Source organism: Pelobates fuscus, chromosome 9, assembly GCF_036172605.1.
Source record: "Pelobates fuscus isolate aPelFus1 chromosome 9, aPelFus1.pri, whole genome shotgun sequence".
Classification (NCBI taxonomy): Eukaryota; Metazoa; Chordata; class Amphibia; order Anura; family Pelobatidae; genus Pelobates; species Pelobates fuscus.
In genome coordinates this window covers 44,685,577-44,701,567 of record NC_086325.1, presented here as the reverse complement: position 1 = coordinate 44,701,567, position 15,991 = coordinate 44,685,577, and the positions used below count along the sequence as shown (strand labels likewise).

Genomic DNA, 15,991 nt, shown 5'->3' with positions numbered 1-15,991 from the left:
TTCTGATTCGAAGTCAGACGCCTTATCCATTAGGCCACGCGGTCTCAATTTTGAGTGTGTGTGGCAGCGTATCTGGGAAAAAGAAAAAACATAGCATGACAAATTGCAAAAGCGATTCAACTTGTGAAAAAAATTGGAGAAACCTCCCTTTGTCCGAAAGAGGCACCACTTACTGCACACTCTTTCAAGCAGTGACAGCAATTTTAAAAGATGGATTAAGTAACGATGGAAGAAAGGCAAAGCTTTGCAAAACAACATCTTGATTTTCGATTCCCCAGAAATGAGCAGAGCCGAATTTGTCCGCTCAGTCAAATAGAGGAAATCTACTGTTAGAAGGGAATGCAGATGTTTCAATTCTTCAAACTTGACAACAACGTGGAAGAACAATCCAAAACAGAATCCTCCTCTTCCATGAGGTCACTTGGCAGAAAACATGGGCACCTTTAGGAGGTAATGCAGATGCTTCATTTTTTTTCAAACTTGTGAAACAATTTGAGAGAGAAAACTGCCTTTTGTTAGAAACACACTTTCAGAGCTCTCTCTTTTTGGCATAAGTGGCAATTCCAATGATTTGCATAAGTTGATGAGAAAGAAATAGCATGATTTCCAAAGAATTTTTCTGTTTACATTTCTCTAACAATGGCTAAAAGCAATGTTTCCACCAGGTAACTTCTTCCAATATATCCCTCTGTTTCTGATGACTTTTTTTTAAAGGTTTGCTTTAAAAGATTTGAAGGAAACTGTCCTTTATCTTATATTTGCAGTAATTTTCCATCATAGGGTTGTTTGATTTAGTTAAACGCACCAATTTTTATCATTACAAGTAACAAAAAAACTTGCCCCTTTTCAGAAGAACATGACATGCCAGACTTCTGCATTGGTGTTTGAAGCTTCATAAACATCGACCACGAAGGGACTCGAACCCTCAATCTTCTGATTCGAAGTCAGACACCTTATCCATTAGGCCACGCGGTCTCAATTTTGAGTGTGTGTGGCAGCGTATCTGGGAAAAAGAAAAAACATAGCATGACAAATTGCAGAAGCGATTCAACTTGTGAAAAAAATTGGAGAAACCTCCCTTTGTCCGAAAGAGGCACCACTTACTGCACACTCTTTCAAGCAGTGACAGCAATTTTAAAAGATGGATTAAGTAACGATGGAAGAAAGGCAAAGCTTTGCAAAACAACATCTTGATTTTCGATTCCCCAGAAATGAGCAGAGCCGAATTTGTCCGCTCAGTCAAATAGAGGAAATCTACTGTTAGAAGGGAATGCAGATGTTTCAATTCTTCAAACTTGACAACAACGTGGAAGGACAAGCCAAAACAGAATCCTCCTCTTCCATGAGGTCACTTGGCAGAAAACATGGACACCTTTAGGAGTTAATGCAGATGCTTCATTTTTTTCAAACTTGTGAAACAATTTGAGAGAGAAAACTGCCTTTTGTTAGAAACACACTTTCAGAGCTCTCTCTTTTTGGCATAAGTGGCAATTCCAATGATTTGCATAAGTTGATGAGAAAGAAATAGCATGATTTCCAAAGAATTTTTCTGTTTTCATTTCTCTAACAATGGCTAAAAACAGTGTTTCCACCAGGTAACTTCTTCAAATATATCCCTCTGTTTCTGATGACTTTTTTTTAAAGGTTTGCTTTAAAAGATTTGAAGGAAACTGTCCTTTATCTTATATTTGTAGTAATTTTCCATCATAGGGTTGTTTGATTTAGTTAAACGCACCAATTTTTCTCATTAAAAGTAACAAATAAACTTGCCCCTTTTCAGAAGAACATGACATGCCAGGCTTTTGTATTGGTGTTTGAAGCTTCATAAACATCGACCACGAAGGGACTCGAACCCTCAATCTTCTGATTCGAAGTCAGACGCCTTATCCATTAGGCCACGCGGTCTCAATTTTGAGTGTGTGTGTGTGGCAGCGTATCTGGGAAAAAGAAAAAACATAGCATGACAAATTGCAGAAGCGATTCAACTTGTGAAAAAAATTGGAGAAACCTCCCTTTGTCCGAAAGAGGCACCACTTACTGCACACTCTTTCAAGCAGTGACAGCAATTTTAAAAGATGGATTAAGTAACGATGGAAGAAAGGCAAAGCTTTGCAAAACAACATCTTGATTTTCGATTCCCCAGAAATGAGCAGAGCCGAATTTGTCCGCTCAGTCAAATAGAGGAAATCTACTGTTAGAAGGGAATGCAGATGTTTCAATTCTTTAAACTTGACAACAACGTGGAAGGACAAGCCAAAACAGAATCCTCCTCTTCCATGAGGTCACTTGGCAGAAAACATGGACACCTTTAGGAGTTAATGCAGATGCTTCATTTTTTACAAACTTGTGAAACAATTTGAGAGAGAAAACTGCCTTTTGTTAGAAACACACTTTCAGAGCTCTCTCTTTTTGGCATAAGTGGCAATTCCAATGATTTGCATAAGTTGATGAGAAAGAAATAGCATGATTTCCAAATAATTTTTCTGTTTTCATTTCTCTAACAATGGCTAAAAGCAGTGTTTCCACCAGGAAACTTCTTCAAATATATCCCTCTGTTTCTGATGACTTTTTTTTAAAGGTTTGCTTTAAAAGATTTGAAGTAAACTGTCCTTTATCTTATATTTGTAGTAATTTTCCATCATAGGGTTGTTTGATTTAGTTAAACGCACCAATTTTTATCATTAAATGTAACTTGCCCCTTTACAGAAGAACATGACATGCAAGGCTTCTGCATTGGTGTTTGAAGCTTCATAAACATCGACCACGAAGGGACTCGAACCCTCAATCTTCTGATTCGAAGTCAGACGCCTTATCCATTAGGCCACGCGGTCTCAATTTTGAGTGTGTGTGGCAGCGTATCTGGGAAAAAGAAAAAACATAGCATGACAAATTGCAGAAGTGATTCAACTTGTGAAAAAAATTGGAGAAACCTCCCTTTGTCCGAAAGAGGCACCACTTACTGCACACTCTTTCAAGCAGTGACAGCAATTTTAAAAGATGGATTAAGTAACGATGGAAGAAAGGCAATGCTTTGCAAAACAACATCTTGATTTTCGATTCCCCAGAAATGAGCAGAGCCGAATTTGTCCGCTCAGTCAAATAGAGGAAATCTACTGTTAGAAGGGAATGCAGATGTTTCAATTCTTCAAACTTGACAACAACGTGGAAGGACAAGCCAAAACAGAATCCTCCTCTTCAATGAGGTCACTTGGCAGAAAACATGGACACCTTTAGGAGTTAATGCAGATGCTTCATTTTTTTCAAACTTGTGAAACAATTTGAGAGAGAAAACTGCCTTTTGTTAGAAACACACTTTCAGAGCTCTCTCTTTTTGGCATAAGTGGCAATTCCAATGATTTGCATAAGTTGATGAGAAAGAAATAGCATGATTTCCAAAGAATTTTTCTGTTTTCATTTCTCTAACAATGGCTAAAAGCAGTGTTTCCACCAGGTAACTTCTTCCAATATATCCCTCTGTTTCTGATGACTTTTTTTTAAAGGTTTGCTTTAAAAGATTTGAAGGAAACTGTCCTTTATCTTATATTTGTAGTAATTTTCCATCATAGGGTTGTTTGATTTAGTTAAACGCACCAATTTTTATCATTAAAAGTAACAAAGAAACTTGCCCCTTTTCAGAAGAACATGACATGCCAGGTGTGTTTGCATTGGTGTTTGAAGCTTCATAAGCATCGACCACGAAGGGACTCGAACCCTCAATCTTCCGATTCGAAGTCAGACGCCTTATCCATTAGGCCACGCGGTCTCAATTTTGAGTGTGTGTGGCAGCGTATCTGGGAAAAAGAAAAAACATAGCATGACAAATTGCAAAAGCGATTCAACTTGTGAAAAAAATTGGAGAAACCTCCCTTTGTCTGAAAGAGGCACCACTTACTGCACACTCTTTCAAGCAGTGACAGCAATTTTAAAAGATGGATTAAGTAACGATGGAAGAAAGGCAAAGCTTTGCAAAACAACATCTTGATTTTCGATTCCCCAGAAATGAGCAGAGCCGAATTTGTCCGCTCAGTCAAATAGAGGAAATCTACTGTTAGAAGGGAATGCAGATGTTTCAATTCTTCAAACTTGACAACAACGTGGAAGGACAAGCCAAAACAGAATCCTCCTCTTCCATGAGGTCACTTGGCAGAAAACATGGACACCTTTAGGAGTTAATGCAGATGCTTCATTTTTTTCAAACTTGTGAAACAATTTGAGAGAGAAAACTGCCTTTTGTTAGAAACACACTTTCAGAGCTCTCTCTTTTTGGCATAAGTGGCAATTCCAATGATTTGCATAAGTTGATGAGAAAGAAATAGCATGATTTCCAAAGAATTTTTCTGTTTTCATTTCTCTAACAATGGCTAAAAACAGTGTTTCCACCAGGTAACTTCTTCAAATATATCCCTCTGTTTCTGATGACTTTTTTTTAAAGGTTTGCTTTAAAAGATTTGAAGGAAACTGTCCTTTATCTTATATTTGTAGTAATTTTCCATCATAGGGTTGTTTGATTTAGTTAAACGCACCAATTTTTATCATTAAAAGTAACAAATAAACTTGCCCCTTTTCAGAAGAACATGACATGCCAGGCTTTTGTATTGGTGTTTGAAGCTTCATAAACATCGACCACGAAGGGACTCGAACCCTCAATCTTCTGATTCGAAGTCAGACGCCTTATCCATTAGGCCACGCGGTCTCAATTTTGAGTGTGTGTGGCAGCGTATCTGGGAAAAAGAAAAAACATAGCATGACAAATTGCAGAAGCGATTCAACTTGTGAAAAAAATTGGAGAAACCTCCCTTTGTCCGAAAGAGGCACCACTTACTGCACACTCTTTCAAGCAGTGACAGCAATTTTAAAAGATGGATTAAGTAACGATGGAAGAAAGGCAAAGCTTTGAAAACAACATCTTGATTTTCGATTCCCCAGAAATGAGCAGAGCCGAATTTGTCCGCTCAGTCAAATAGAGGAAATCTACTGTTAGAAGGGAATGCAGATGTTTCAATTCTTCAAACTTGACAACAACAACGTGGAAGGACAAGCCAAAACAGAATCCTCCTCTTCCATGAGGTCACTTGGCAGAAAACATGGACACCTTTAGGAGTTAATGCAGATGCTTCATTTTTTTCAAACTTGTGAAACAATTTGAGAGAGAAAACTGCCTTTTGTTAGAAACACACTTTCAGAGCTCTCTCTTTTTGGCATAAGTGGCAATTCCAATGATTTGCATAAGTTGATGAGAAAGAAATAGCATGATTTCCAAAGAATTTTTCTGTTTTCATTTCTCTAACAATGGCTAAAAACAGTGTTTCCACCAGGTAACTTCTTCAAATATATCCCTCTGTTTCTGATGACTTTTTTTTAAAGGTTTGCTTTAAAAGATTTGAAGGAAACTGTCCTTTATCTTATATTTGTAGTAATTTTCCATCATAGGGTTGTTTGATTTAGTTAAACGCACCAATTTTTCTCATTAAAAGTAACAAATAAACTTGCCCCTTTTCAGAAGAACATGACATGCCAGGCTTTTGTATTGGTGTTTGAAGCTTCATAAACATCGACCACGAAGGGACTCGAACCCTCAATCTTCTGATTCGAAGTCAGACGCCTTATCCATTAGGCCACGCGGTCTCAATTTTGAGTGTGTGTGTGTGGCAGCGTATCTGGGAAAAAGAAAAAACATAGCATGACAAATTGCAGAAGCGATTCAACTTGTGAAAAAAATTGGAGAAACCTCCCTTTGTCCGAAAGAGGCACCACTTACTGCACACTCTTTCAAGCAGTGACAGCAATTTTAAAAGATGGATTAAGTAACGATGGAAGAAAGGCAAAGCTTTGCAAAACAACATCTTGATTTTCGATTCCCCAGAAATGAGCAGAGCCGAATTTGTCCGCTCAGTCAAATAGAGGAAATCTACTGTTAGAAGGGAATGCAGATGTTTCAATTCTTTAAACTTGACAACAACGTGGAAGGACAAGCCAAAACAGAATCCTCCTCTTCCATGAGGTCACTTGGCAGAAAACATGGACACCTTTAGGAGTTAATGCAGATGCTTCATTTTTTACAAACTTGTGAAACAATTTGAGAGAGAAAACTGCCTTTTGTTAGAAACACACTTTCAGAGCTCTCTCTTTTTGGCATAAGTGGCAATTCCAATGATTTGCATAAGTTGATGAGAAAGAAATAGCATGATTTCCAAAGAATTTTTCTGTTTTCATTTCTCTAACAATGGCTAAAAGCAGTGTTTCCACCAGGAAACTTCTTCAAATATATCCCTCTGTTTCTGATGACTTTTTTTTAAAGGTTTGCTTTAAAAGATTTGAAGTAAACTGTCCTTTATCTTATATTTGTAGTAATTTTCCATCATAGGGTTGTTTGATTTAGTTAAACGCACCAATTTTTATCATTAAATGTAACTTGCCCCTTTACAGAAGAACATGACATGCAAGGCTTCTGCATTGGTGTTTGAAGCTTCATAAACATCGACCACGAAGGGACTCGAACCCTCAATCTTCTGATTCGAAGTCAGACGCCTTATCCATAAGGCCACGCGGTCTCAATTTTGAGTGTGTGTGGCAGCGTATCTGGGAAAAAGAAAAAACATAGCATGACAAATTGCAGAAGTGATTCAACTTGTGAAAAAAATTGGAGAAACCTCCCTTTGTCCGAAAGAGGCACCACTTACTGCACACTCTTTCAAGCAGTGACAGCAATTTTAAAAGATGGATTAAGTAACGATGGAAGAAAGGCAATGCTTTGCAAAACAACATCTTGATTTTCGATTCCCCAGAAATGAGCAGAGCCGAATTTGTCCGCTCAGTCAAATAGAGGAAATCTACTGTTAGAAGGGAATGCAGATGTTTCAATTCTTCAAACTTGACAACAACGTGGAAGGACAAGCCAAAACAGAATCCTCCTCTTCAATGAGGTCACTTGGCAGAAAACATGGACACCTTTAGGAGTTAATGCAGATGCTTCATTTTTTTCAAACTTGTGAAACAATTTGAGAGAGAAAACTGCCTTTTGTTAGAAACACACTTTCAGAGCTCTCTCTTTTTGGCATAAGTGGCAATTCCAATGATTTGCATAAGTTGATGAGAAAGAAATAGCATGATTTCCAAAGAATTTTTCTGTTTTCATTTCTCTAACAATGGCTAAAAGCAGTGTTTCCACCAGGTAACTTCTTCCAATATATCCCTCTGTTTCTGATGACTTTTTTTTAAAGGTTTGCTTTAAAAGATTTGAAGGAAACTGTCCTTTATCTTATATTTGTAGTAATTTTCCATCATAGGGTTGTTTGATTTAGTTAAACGCACCAATTTTTATCATTAAAAGTAACAAAGAAACTTGCCCCTTTTCAGAAGAACATGACATGCCAGACTTCTGCATTGGTGTTTGAAGCTTCATAAACATCGACCACGAAGGGACTCGAACCCTCAATCTTCTGATTCGAAGTCAGACGCCTTATCCATTAGGCCACGCGGTCTCAATTTTGAGTGTGTGTGGCAGCGTATCTGGGAAAAAGAAAAAACATAGCATGACAAATTGCAGAAGCGATTCAACTTGTGAAAAAAATTGGAGAAACCTCCCTTTGTCCGAAAGAGGCACCACTTACTGCACACTCTTTCAAGCAGTGACAGCAATTTTAAAAGATGGATTAAGTAACGATGGAAGAAAGGCAAAGCTTTGCAAAACAACATCTTGATTTTCGATTCCCCAGAAATGAGCAGAGCCGAATTTGTCCGCTCAGTCAAATAGAGGAAATCTACTGTTAGAAGGGAATTCAGATGTTTCAATTCTTCAAACTTGACAACAACGTGGAAGGACAAGCCAAAACAGAATCCTCCTCTTTCATGAGGTCACTTGGCAGAAAACATGGACACCTTTAGGAGTTAAAGCAGATGCTTCATTTTTTTCAAACTTGTGAAACAATTTGAGAGAGAAAACTGCCTTTTGTTAGAAACACACTTTCAGAGCTCTCTCTTTTTGGCATAAGTGGCAATTCCAATGATTTGCATAAGTTGATGAGAAAGAAATAGCATGATTTCCAAAGAATTTTTCTGTTGTCATTTCTCTAACAATGGCTAAAAGCAGTGTTTCCACCAGGTAACTTCTTCCAATATATCCCTCTGTTTCTGATGACTTTTTTTAAAGGTTTGCTTTAAAAGATTTGAAGGAAACTGTCCTTTATCTTATATTTGTAGTAATTTTCCATCATAGGGTTGTTTGATTTAGTCAAACGCACCAATTTTTATCATTAAAAGTAACAAAGAAACTTGTTTGAAGCTTCATAAACATCGACCACGAAGGGAGCCGAATTTGTCCGCTCAGTCAAATAGAGGAAATCTACTGTTAGAAGGGAATGCAGATGTTTCAATTCTTCAAACTTGACAACAACGAGGAAGGACAAGCCAAAACAGAATCCTCCTCTTCCATGAGGTCACTTGGCAGAAAACATGATCACCTTTAGGAGTTAATGCAGATGCTTCATTTTTTTCAAACTTGTGAAACAATTTGAGAGAGAAAACTGCCTTTTGTTAGAAACACACTTTCAGAGCTCTCTCTTTTTGGCATAAGTGGCAATTCCAATGATTTGCATAAGTTGATGAGAAAGAAATAGCATGATTTCCAAAGAATTTTTCTGTTTTCATTTCTCTAACAATGGCTAAAAGCAGTGTTTCCACCAGGTAACTTCTTCAAATATATCCCTCTGTTTCTGATGAATTTTTTTTAAAGGTTTGCTTTAAAAGATTTGAAGGAAACTGTCCTTTATCTTATATTTGTAGTAATTTTCCATCATAGGGTTGTTTGATTTAGTCAAACGCACCAATTTTTATCATTAAAAGTAACAAAGAAACTTACCCCTTTTCAGAAGAACATGACATACCAGGCTTCTGCATTGGTGTTTGAAGCTTCATAAACATCGACCACGAAGGGACTCGAACCCTCAATCTTCTGATTTGAAGTCAGACGCCTTATCCATTAGGCCACCCGTTCTCAATTTTGAGTGTGTGTGGCAGCGTATCTGGGAAAAAGAAAAAACATAGCATGACAAATTGCAAAAGCGATTCAACTTGTGAAAAAAATTGGAGAAACCTCCCTTTGTCCGAAAGAGGCACCACTTACTGCACACTATTTCAAGCAGTGACAGCAATTTTAAAAGATGGATTAAGTAACGATGGAAGAAAGGCAAAGCTTTGCAAAACAACATCTTGATTTTCGATTCCCCAGAAATGAGCAGAGCCGAATTTGTCCGCTCAGTCAAATAGAGGAAATCTACTGTTAGAAGGGAATGCAGATGTTTCAATTCTTCAAACTTGACAACAACGTGGAAGGACAAGCCAAAACAGAATCCTCCTCTTCCATGAGGTCACTTGGCAGAAAACATGATCACCTTTAGGAGTTAATGCAGATGCTTCATTTTTTTCAAACTTGTGAAACAATTTGAGAGAGAAAACTGCCTTTTGTTAGAAACACACTTTCAGAGCTCTCTCTTTTTGGCATAAGTGGCAATTCCAATGATTTGCATAAGTTGATGAGAAAGAAATAGCATGATTTCCAAAGAATTTTTCTGTTTTCATTTCTCTTACAATGGCTAAAAGCAGTGTTTCCACCAGGTAACTTCTTCAAATATATCCCTCTGTTTCTGATGAATTTTTTTTAAAGGTTTGCTTTAAAAGATTTGAAGGAAACTGTCCTTTATCTTATATTTGTAGTAATTTTCCATCATAGGGTTGTTTGATTTAGTCAAACGCACCAATTTTTATCATTAAAAGTAACAAAGAAACTTACCCCTTTTCAGAAGAACATGACATGCCAGGCTTCTGCATTGGTGTTTGAAGCTTCATAAACATCGACCACGAAGGGACTCGAACCCTCAATCTTCTGATTCGAAGTCAGACGCCTTATCCATTAGGCCACGCGGTCTCAATTTTGAGTGTGTGTGGCAGCGTATCTGGGAAAAAGAAAAAACATAGCATTACAAATTGCAAAAGCGATTCAACTTGTGAAAAAAATTGGAGAAACCTCCCTTTGTCCGAAAGAGGCACCACTTACTGCACACTCTTTCAAGCAGTGACAGCAATTTTAAAAGATGGATTAAGTAACGATGGAATAAAGGCAAAGCTTTGCAAAAAAACATCTTGATTTTCGATTCCCCAGAAATGAGCAGAGCCGAATTTGTCCGCTCAGTCAAATAGAGGAAATCTACTGTTAGAAGGGAATGCAGATGTTTCAATTCTTCAAACTTGACAACAACGTGGAAGGACAAGCCAAAACAGAATCCTCCTCTTCCATGAGGTCACTTGGCAGAAAACATGGGCACCTTTAGGAGTTAATGCAGATGCTTCATTTTTTTCAAACTTGTGAAACAATTTGAGAGAGAAAACTGCCTTTTGTTAGAAACACACTTTCAGAGCTCTCTCTTTTTGGCATAAGTGGCAATTCCAATGATTTGCATAAGTTGATGAGAAAGAAATAGCATGATTTCCAAAGAATTTTTCTGTTTTCATTTCTCTAACAATGGTTAAAAGCAGTGTTTCCACCAGGAAACTTCTTCAAATATATCCCTCTGTTTCTGATGAATTTTTTTTAAAGGTTTGCTTTGAAAGATTTGAAGGAAACTGTCCTTTATCTTATATTTGTAGTAATTTTCCATCATAGGGTTGTTTGATTTAGTCAAACGCACCAATTTTTCTCATTAAAAGTAACAAAGAAACTTGCCCCTTTTCAGAAGAACATGACATGCCAGGCTTCTGCATTGGTGTTTGAAGCTTCATAAACATCGACCACGAAGGGACTCAAACCCTCAATCTTCTGATTCGAAGTCAGACGCCTTATCCATTAGGCCACGCGGTCTCAATTTTGAGTGTGTGTGTGGCAGCGTATCTGGGAAAAAGAAAAAACATAGCATGACAAATTCCAGAAGCGATTCAACTTGTGAAAAAAATTGGAGAAACCTCCCTTTGTCCGAAAGAGGCACCACTTACTGCACACTCTTTCAAGCAGTGACAGCAATTTTAAAAGATGGATTAAGTAACGATGGAAGAAAGGCAAAGCTTTGCAAAACAACATCTTGATTTTCGATTCCCCAGAAATGAGCAGAGCCGAATTTGTCCGCTCAGTCAAATAGAGGAAATCTACTGTTAGAAGGGAATGCAGATGTTTCAATTCTTTAAACTTGACAACAACGTGGAAGGACAAGCCAAAACAGAATCCTCCTCTTCCATGAGGTCACTTGGCAGAAAACATGGACACCTTTAGGAGTTAATGCAGATGCTTCATTTTTTACAAACTTGTGAAACAATTTGAGAGAGAAAACTGCCTTTTGTTAGAAACACACTTTCAGAGCTCTCTCTTTTTGGCATAAGTGGCAATTCCAATGATTTGCATAAGTTGATGAGAAAGAAATAGCATGATTTCCAAAGAATTTTTCTGTTTTCATTTCTCTAACAATGGCTAAAAACAGTGTTTCCACCAGGTAACTTCTTCAAATATATCCCTCTGTTTCTGATGACTTTTTTTTAAAGGTTTGCTTTAAAAGATTTGAAGGAAACTGTCCTTTATCTTATATTTGTAGTAATTTTCCATCATAGGGTTGTTTGATTTAGTTAAACGCACCAATTTTTATCATTAAAAGTAACTTGCCCCTTTTCAGAAGAACATGACATGCAAGGCTTCTGCATTGGTGTTTGAAGCTTCATAAACATCGACCACGAAGGGACTCGAACCCTCAATCTTCTGATTCGAAGTCAGACGCCTTATCCATTAGGCCACGCGGTCTCAATTTTGAGTGTGTGTGTGGCAGCGTATCTGGGAAAAAGAAATAACATAGCATGACAAATTGCAAAAGCGATTCAACTTGTGAAAAAAATTGGAGAAACCTCCCTTTGTCCGAAAGAGGTACCACTTACTGCACACTCTTTCAAGCAGTGACAGCAATTTTAAAAGATGGATTAAGTAACGATGGAAGAAAGGCAAAGCTTTGCAAAACAACATCTTGATTTTCGATTCCCCAGAAATGAGCAGAGCCGAATTTGTCCGCTCAGTCAAATAGAGGAAATCTACTGTTAGAAGGGAATGCAGATGTTTCAATTCTTCAAACTTGACAACAACATGGAAGGACAGGCCAAAACAGAATCCTCCTCTTCCATGAGGTCACTTGGCAGAAAACATGGGCACCTTTAGGAGTTAATGCAGATGCTTCATTTTTTTTCAAACTTGTGAAACAATTTGAGAGAGAAAACTGCCTTTTGTTAGAAACACACTTTCAGAGCTCTCTCTTTTTGGCATAAGTGGCAATTCCAATGATTTGCATAAGTTGATGAGAAAGAAATAGCATGATTTCCAAAGAATTTTTCTGTTTTCATTTCTCTAACAATGGTTAAAAGCAGTGTTTCCACCAGGAAACTTCTTCAAATATATCCCTCTGTTTCTGATGAATTTTTTTTAAAAGTTTGCTTTGAAAGATTTGAAGGAAACTGTCCTTTATCTTATATTTGTAGTAATTTTCCATCATAGGGTTGTTTGATTTAGTTAAACGCACCAATTTTTATCATTAAAAGTAACAAAGAAACTTGCCCCTTTTCAGAAGAACATGACATGCCAGGCTTCTGCATTGGTGTTTGAAGCTTCATAAACATCGACCACGAAGGGACTCGAACCCTCAATCTTCTGATTCGAAGTCAGACGCCTTATCCATTAGGCCACGCGGTCTCAATTTTGAGTGTGTGTGGCAGCGTATCTGGGAAAAAGAAAAAACATAGCATGACAAATTGCAGAAGCGATTCAACTTGTGAAATAAATTGGAGAAACCTCCCTTTGTCCGAAAGAGGCACCACTTACTGCACACTCTTTCAAGCAGTGACAGCAATTTTAAAAGATGGATTAAGTAACGATGGAAGAAAGGCAATGCTTTGCAAAACAACATCTTGATTTTCGATTCCCCAGAAATGAGCAGAGCCGAATTTGTCCGCTCAGTCAAATAGAGGAAATCTACTGTTAGAAGGGAATGCAGATGTTTCAATTCTTCAAACTTGACAACAACGTGGAAGGACAAGCCAAAACAGAATCCTCCTCTTCAATGAGGTCACTTGGCAGAAAACATGGACACCTTTAGGAGTTAATGCAGATGCTTCATTTTTTTCAAACTTGTGAAACAATTTGAGAGAGAAAACTGCCTTTTGTTAGAAACACACTTTCAGAGCTCTCTCTTTTTGGCATAAGTGGCAATTCCAATGATTTGCATAAGTTGATGAGAAAGAAATAGCATGATTTCCAAAGAATTTTTCTGTTTTCATTTCTCTAACAATGGCTAAAAGCAGTGTTTCCACCAGGTAACTTCTTCCAATATATCCCTCTGTTTCTGATGACTTTTTTTTAAAGGTTTGCTTTAAAGGATTTGAAGGAAACTGTCCTTTATCTTATATTTGTAGTAATTTTCCATCATAGGGTTGTTTGATTTAGTTAAACGCACCAATTTTTCTCATTAAAAGTAACAAATAAACTTGCCCCTTTTCAGAAGAACATGACATGCCAGGCTTTTGTATTGGTGTTTGAAGCTTCATAAACATCGACCACGAAGGGACTCGAACCCTCAATCTTCTGATTCGAAGTCAGACGCCTTATCCATTAGGCCACGCGGTCTCAATTTTGAGTGTGTGTGGCAGCGTATCTGGGAAAAAGAAAAAACATAGCATGACAAATTGCAGAAGCGATTCAACTTGTGAAAAAAATTGGAGAAACCTCCCTTTGTCCGAAAGAGGCACCACTTACTGCACACTCTTTCAAGCAGTGACAGCAATTTTAAAAGATGGATTAAGTAACGATGGAAGAAAGGCAATGCTTTGCAAAACAACATCTTGATTTTCGATTCCCCAGAAATGAGCAGAGCCGAATTTGTCCGCTCAGTCAAATAGAGGAAATCTACTGTTAGAAGGGAATGCAGATGTTTCAATTCTTCAAACTTGACAACAACGTGGAAGGACAAGCCAAAACAGAATCCTCCTCTTCAATGAGGTCACTTGGCAGAAAACATGGACACCTTTAGGAGTTAATGCAGATGCTTCATTTTTTTCAAACTTGTGAAACAATTTGAGAGAGAAAACTGCCTTTTGTTAGAAACACACTTTCAGAGCTCTCTCTTTTTGGCATAAGTGGCAATTCCAATGATTTGCATAAGTTGATGAGAAAGAAATAGCATGATTTCCAAAGAATTTTTCTGTTTTCATTTCTCTAACAATGGCTAAAAGCAGTGTTTCCACCAGGTAACTTCTTCCAATATATCCCTCTGTTTCTGATGACTTTTTTTTAAAGGTTTGCTTTAAAAGATTTGAAGGAAACTGTCCTTTATCTTATATTTGTAGTAATTTTCCATCATAGGGTTGTTTGATTTAGTTAAACGCACCAATTTTTCTCATTAAAAGTAACAAATAAACTTGCCCCTTTTCAGAACAACATGACATGCCAGGCTTTTGTATTGGTGTTTGAAGCTTCATAAACATCGACCACGAAGGGACTCGAACCCTCAATCTTCTGATTCGAAGTCAGACGCCTTATCCATTAGGCCACGCGGTCTCAATTTTGAGTGTGTGTGTGGCAGCGTATCTGGGAAAAAGAAAAAACATAGCATGACAAATTGCAGAAGCGATTCAACTTGTGAAAAAAATTGGAGAAACCTCCCTTTGTCCGAAAGAGGCACCACTTACTGCACACTCTTTCAAGCAGTGACAGCAATTTTAAAAGATGGATTAAGTAACGATGGAAGAAAGGCAAAGCTTTGCAAAACAACATCTTGATTTTCGATTCCCCAGAAATGAGCAGAGCCGAATTTGTCCGCTCAGTCAAATAGAGGAAATCTACTGTTAGAAGGGAATGCAGATGTTTCAATTCTTTAAACTTGACAACAACGTGGAAGGACAAGCCAAAACAGAATCCTCCTCTTCCATGAGGTCACTTGGCAGAAAACATGGACACCTTTAGGAGTTAATGCAGATGCTTCATTTTTTACAAACTTGTGAAACAATTTGAGAGAGAAAACTGCCTTTTGTTAGAAACACACTTTCAGAGCTCTCTCTTTTTGGCATAAGTGGCAATTCCAATGATTTGCATAAGTTGATGAGAAAGAAATAGCATGATTTCCAAAGAATTTTTCTGTTTTCATTTCTCTAACAATGGCTAAAAACAGTGTTTCCACCAGGTAACTTCTTCAAATATATCCCTCTGTTTCTGATGACTTTTTTTTAAAGATTTGCTTTAAAAGATTTGAAGGAAACTGTCCTTTATCTTATATTTGTAGTAATTTTCCATCATAGGGTTGTTTGATTTAGTTAAACGCACCAATTTTTATCATTAAAAGTAACTTGCCCCTTTTCAGAAGAACATGACATGCAAGGCTTCTGCATTGGTGTTTGAAGCTTCATAAACATCGACCACGAAGGGACTCGAACCCTCAATCTTCTGATTCGAAGTCAGACGCCTTATCCATTAGGCCACGCGGTCTCAATTTTGAGTGTGTGTGGCAGCGTATCTGGGAAAAAGAAAAAACATAGCATGACAAATTGCAGAAGCGATTCAACTTGTGAAATAAATTGGAGAAACCTCCCTTTGTCCGAAAGAGGCACCACTTACTGCACACTCTTTCAAGCAGTGACAGCAATTTTAAAAGATGGATTAAGTAACGATGGAAGAAAGGCAAAGCTTTGCAAAACAACATCTTGATTTTCGATTCCCCAGAAATGAGCAGAGCCGAATTTGTCCGCTCAGTCAAATAGAGGAAATCTACTGTTAGAAGGGAATGCAGATGTTTCAATTCTTCAAACTTGACAACAACGTGGAAGAACAATCCAAAACAGAATCCTCCTCTTCCATGAGGTCACTTGGCAGAAAACATGGGCACCTTTAGGAGTTAATGCAGATGCTTCATTTTTTTTCAAACTTGTGAAACAATTTGAGAGAGAAAACTGCCTTTTGTTAGAAACACACTTTCAGAGCTCTCTC

The 15,991-nt window shown here is 37.7% G+C and overlaps 14 non-coding genes across 14 annotated transcripts; all 14 read right to left on the bottom strand.

Moving 5' to 3' along the window:
• Positions 1 to 902: 902 nt before the first annotated feature.
• On the bottom strand, positions 903 to 975 carry TRNAR-UCG (transfer RNA arginine (anticodon UCG)). Its single transcript has one exon. It is a non-coding gene; the product is annotated as a tRNA-Arg (tRNA).
• An 857-nt stretch (positions 976 to 1,832) lies between these two features.
• On the bottom strand, positions 1,833 to 1,905 carry TRNAR-UCG (transfer RNA arginine (anticodon UCG)). Its single transcript has one exon. It is a non-coding gene; the product is annotated as a tRNA-Arg (tRNA).
• Positions 1,906 to 2,758: 853 nt separating this feature from the next.
• Positions 2,759 to 2,831, bottom strand: TRNAR-UCG (transfer RNA arginine (anticodon UCG)). Its single transcript has one exon. It is a non-coding gene; the product is annotated as a tRNA-Arg (tRNA).
• An 859-nt stretch (positions 2,832 to 3,690) lies between these two features.
• Positions 3,691 to 3,763, bottom strand: TRNAR-UCG (transfer RNA arginine (anticodon UCG)). The gene has a single exon. It is a non-coding gene; the product is annotated as a tRNA-Arg (tRNA).
• Positions 3,764 to 4,620: 857 nt separating this feature from the next.
• Positions 4,621 to 4,693, bottom strand: TRNAR-UCG (transfer RNA arginine (anticodon UCG)). Its single transcript has one exon. It is a non-coding gene; the product is annotated as a tRNA-Arg (tRNA).
• An 859-nt stretch (positions 4,694 to 5,552) lies between these two features.
• Positions 5,553 to 5,625, bottom strand: TRNAR-UCG (transfer RNA arginine (anticodon UCG)). Its single transcript has one exon. It is a non-coding gene; the product is annotated as a tRNA-Arg (tRNA).
• A 1,783-nt stretch (positions 5,626 to 7,408) lies between these two features.
• On the bottom strand, positions 7,409 to 7,481 carry TRNAR-UCG (transfer RNA arginine (anticodon UCG)). The gene has a single exon. It is a non-coding gene; the product is annotated as a tRNA-Arg (tRNA).
• Positions 7,482 to 9,849: 2,368 nt separating this feature from the next.
• Positions 9,850 to 9,922, bottom strand: TRNAR-UCG (transfer RNA arginine (anticodon UCG)). Its single transcript has one exon. It is a non-coding gene; the product is annotated as a tRNA-Arg (tRNA).
• An 857-nt stretch (positions 9,923 to 10,779) lies between these two features.
• On the bottom strand, positions 10,780 to 10,852 carry TRNAR-UCG (transfer RNA arginine (anticodon UCG)). Its single transcript has one exon. It is a non-coding gene; the product is annotated as a tRNA-Arg (tRNA).
• An 851-nt stretch (positions 10,853 to 11,703) lies between these two features.
• On the bottom strand, positions 11,704 to 11,776 carry TRNAR-UCG (transfer RNA arginine (anticodon UCG)). The gene has a single exon. It is a non-coding gene; the product is annotated as a tRNA-Arg (tRNA).
• An 860-nt stretch (positions 11,777 to 12,636) lies between these two features.
• On the bottom strand, positions 12,637 to 12,709 carry TRNAR-UCG (transfer RNA arginine (anticodon UCG)). The gene has a single exon. It is a non-coding gene; the product is annotated as a tRNA-Arg (tRNA).
• Positions 12,710 to 13,566: 857 nt separating this feature from the next.
• TRNAR-UCG (transfer RNA arginine (anticodon UCG)) lies at positions 13,567 to 13,639 on the bottom strand. The gene has a single exon. It is a non-coding gene; the product is annotated as a tRNA-Arg (tRNA).
• Positions 13,640 to 14,496: 857 nt separating this feature from the next.
• Positions 14,497 to 14,569, bottom strand: TRNAR-UCG (transfer RNA arginine (anticodon UCG)). The gene has a single exon. It is a non-coding gene; the product is annotated as a tRNA-Arg (tRNA).
• Positions 14,570 to 15,420: 851 nt separating this feature from the next.
• Positions 15,421 to 15,493, bottom strand: TRNAR-UCG (transfer RNA arginine (anticodon UCG)). The gene has a single exon. It is a non-coding gene; the product is annotated as a tRNA-Arg (tRNA).
• Between the last annotated feature and the right edge of the window lie 498 nt (positions 15,494 to 15,991).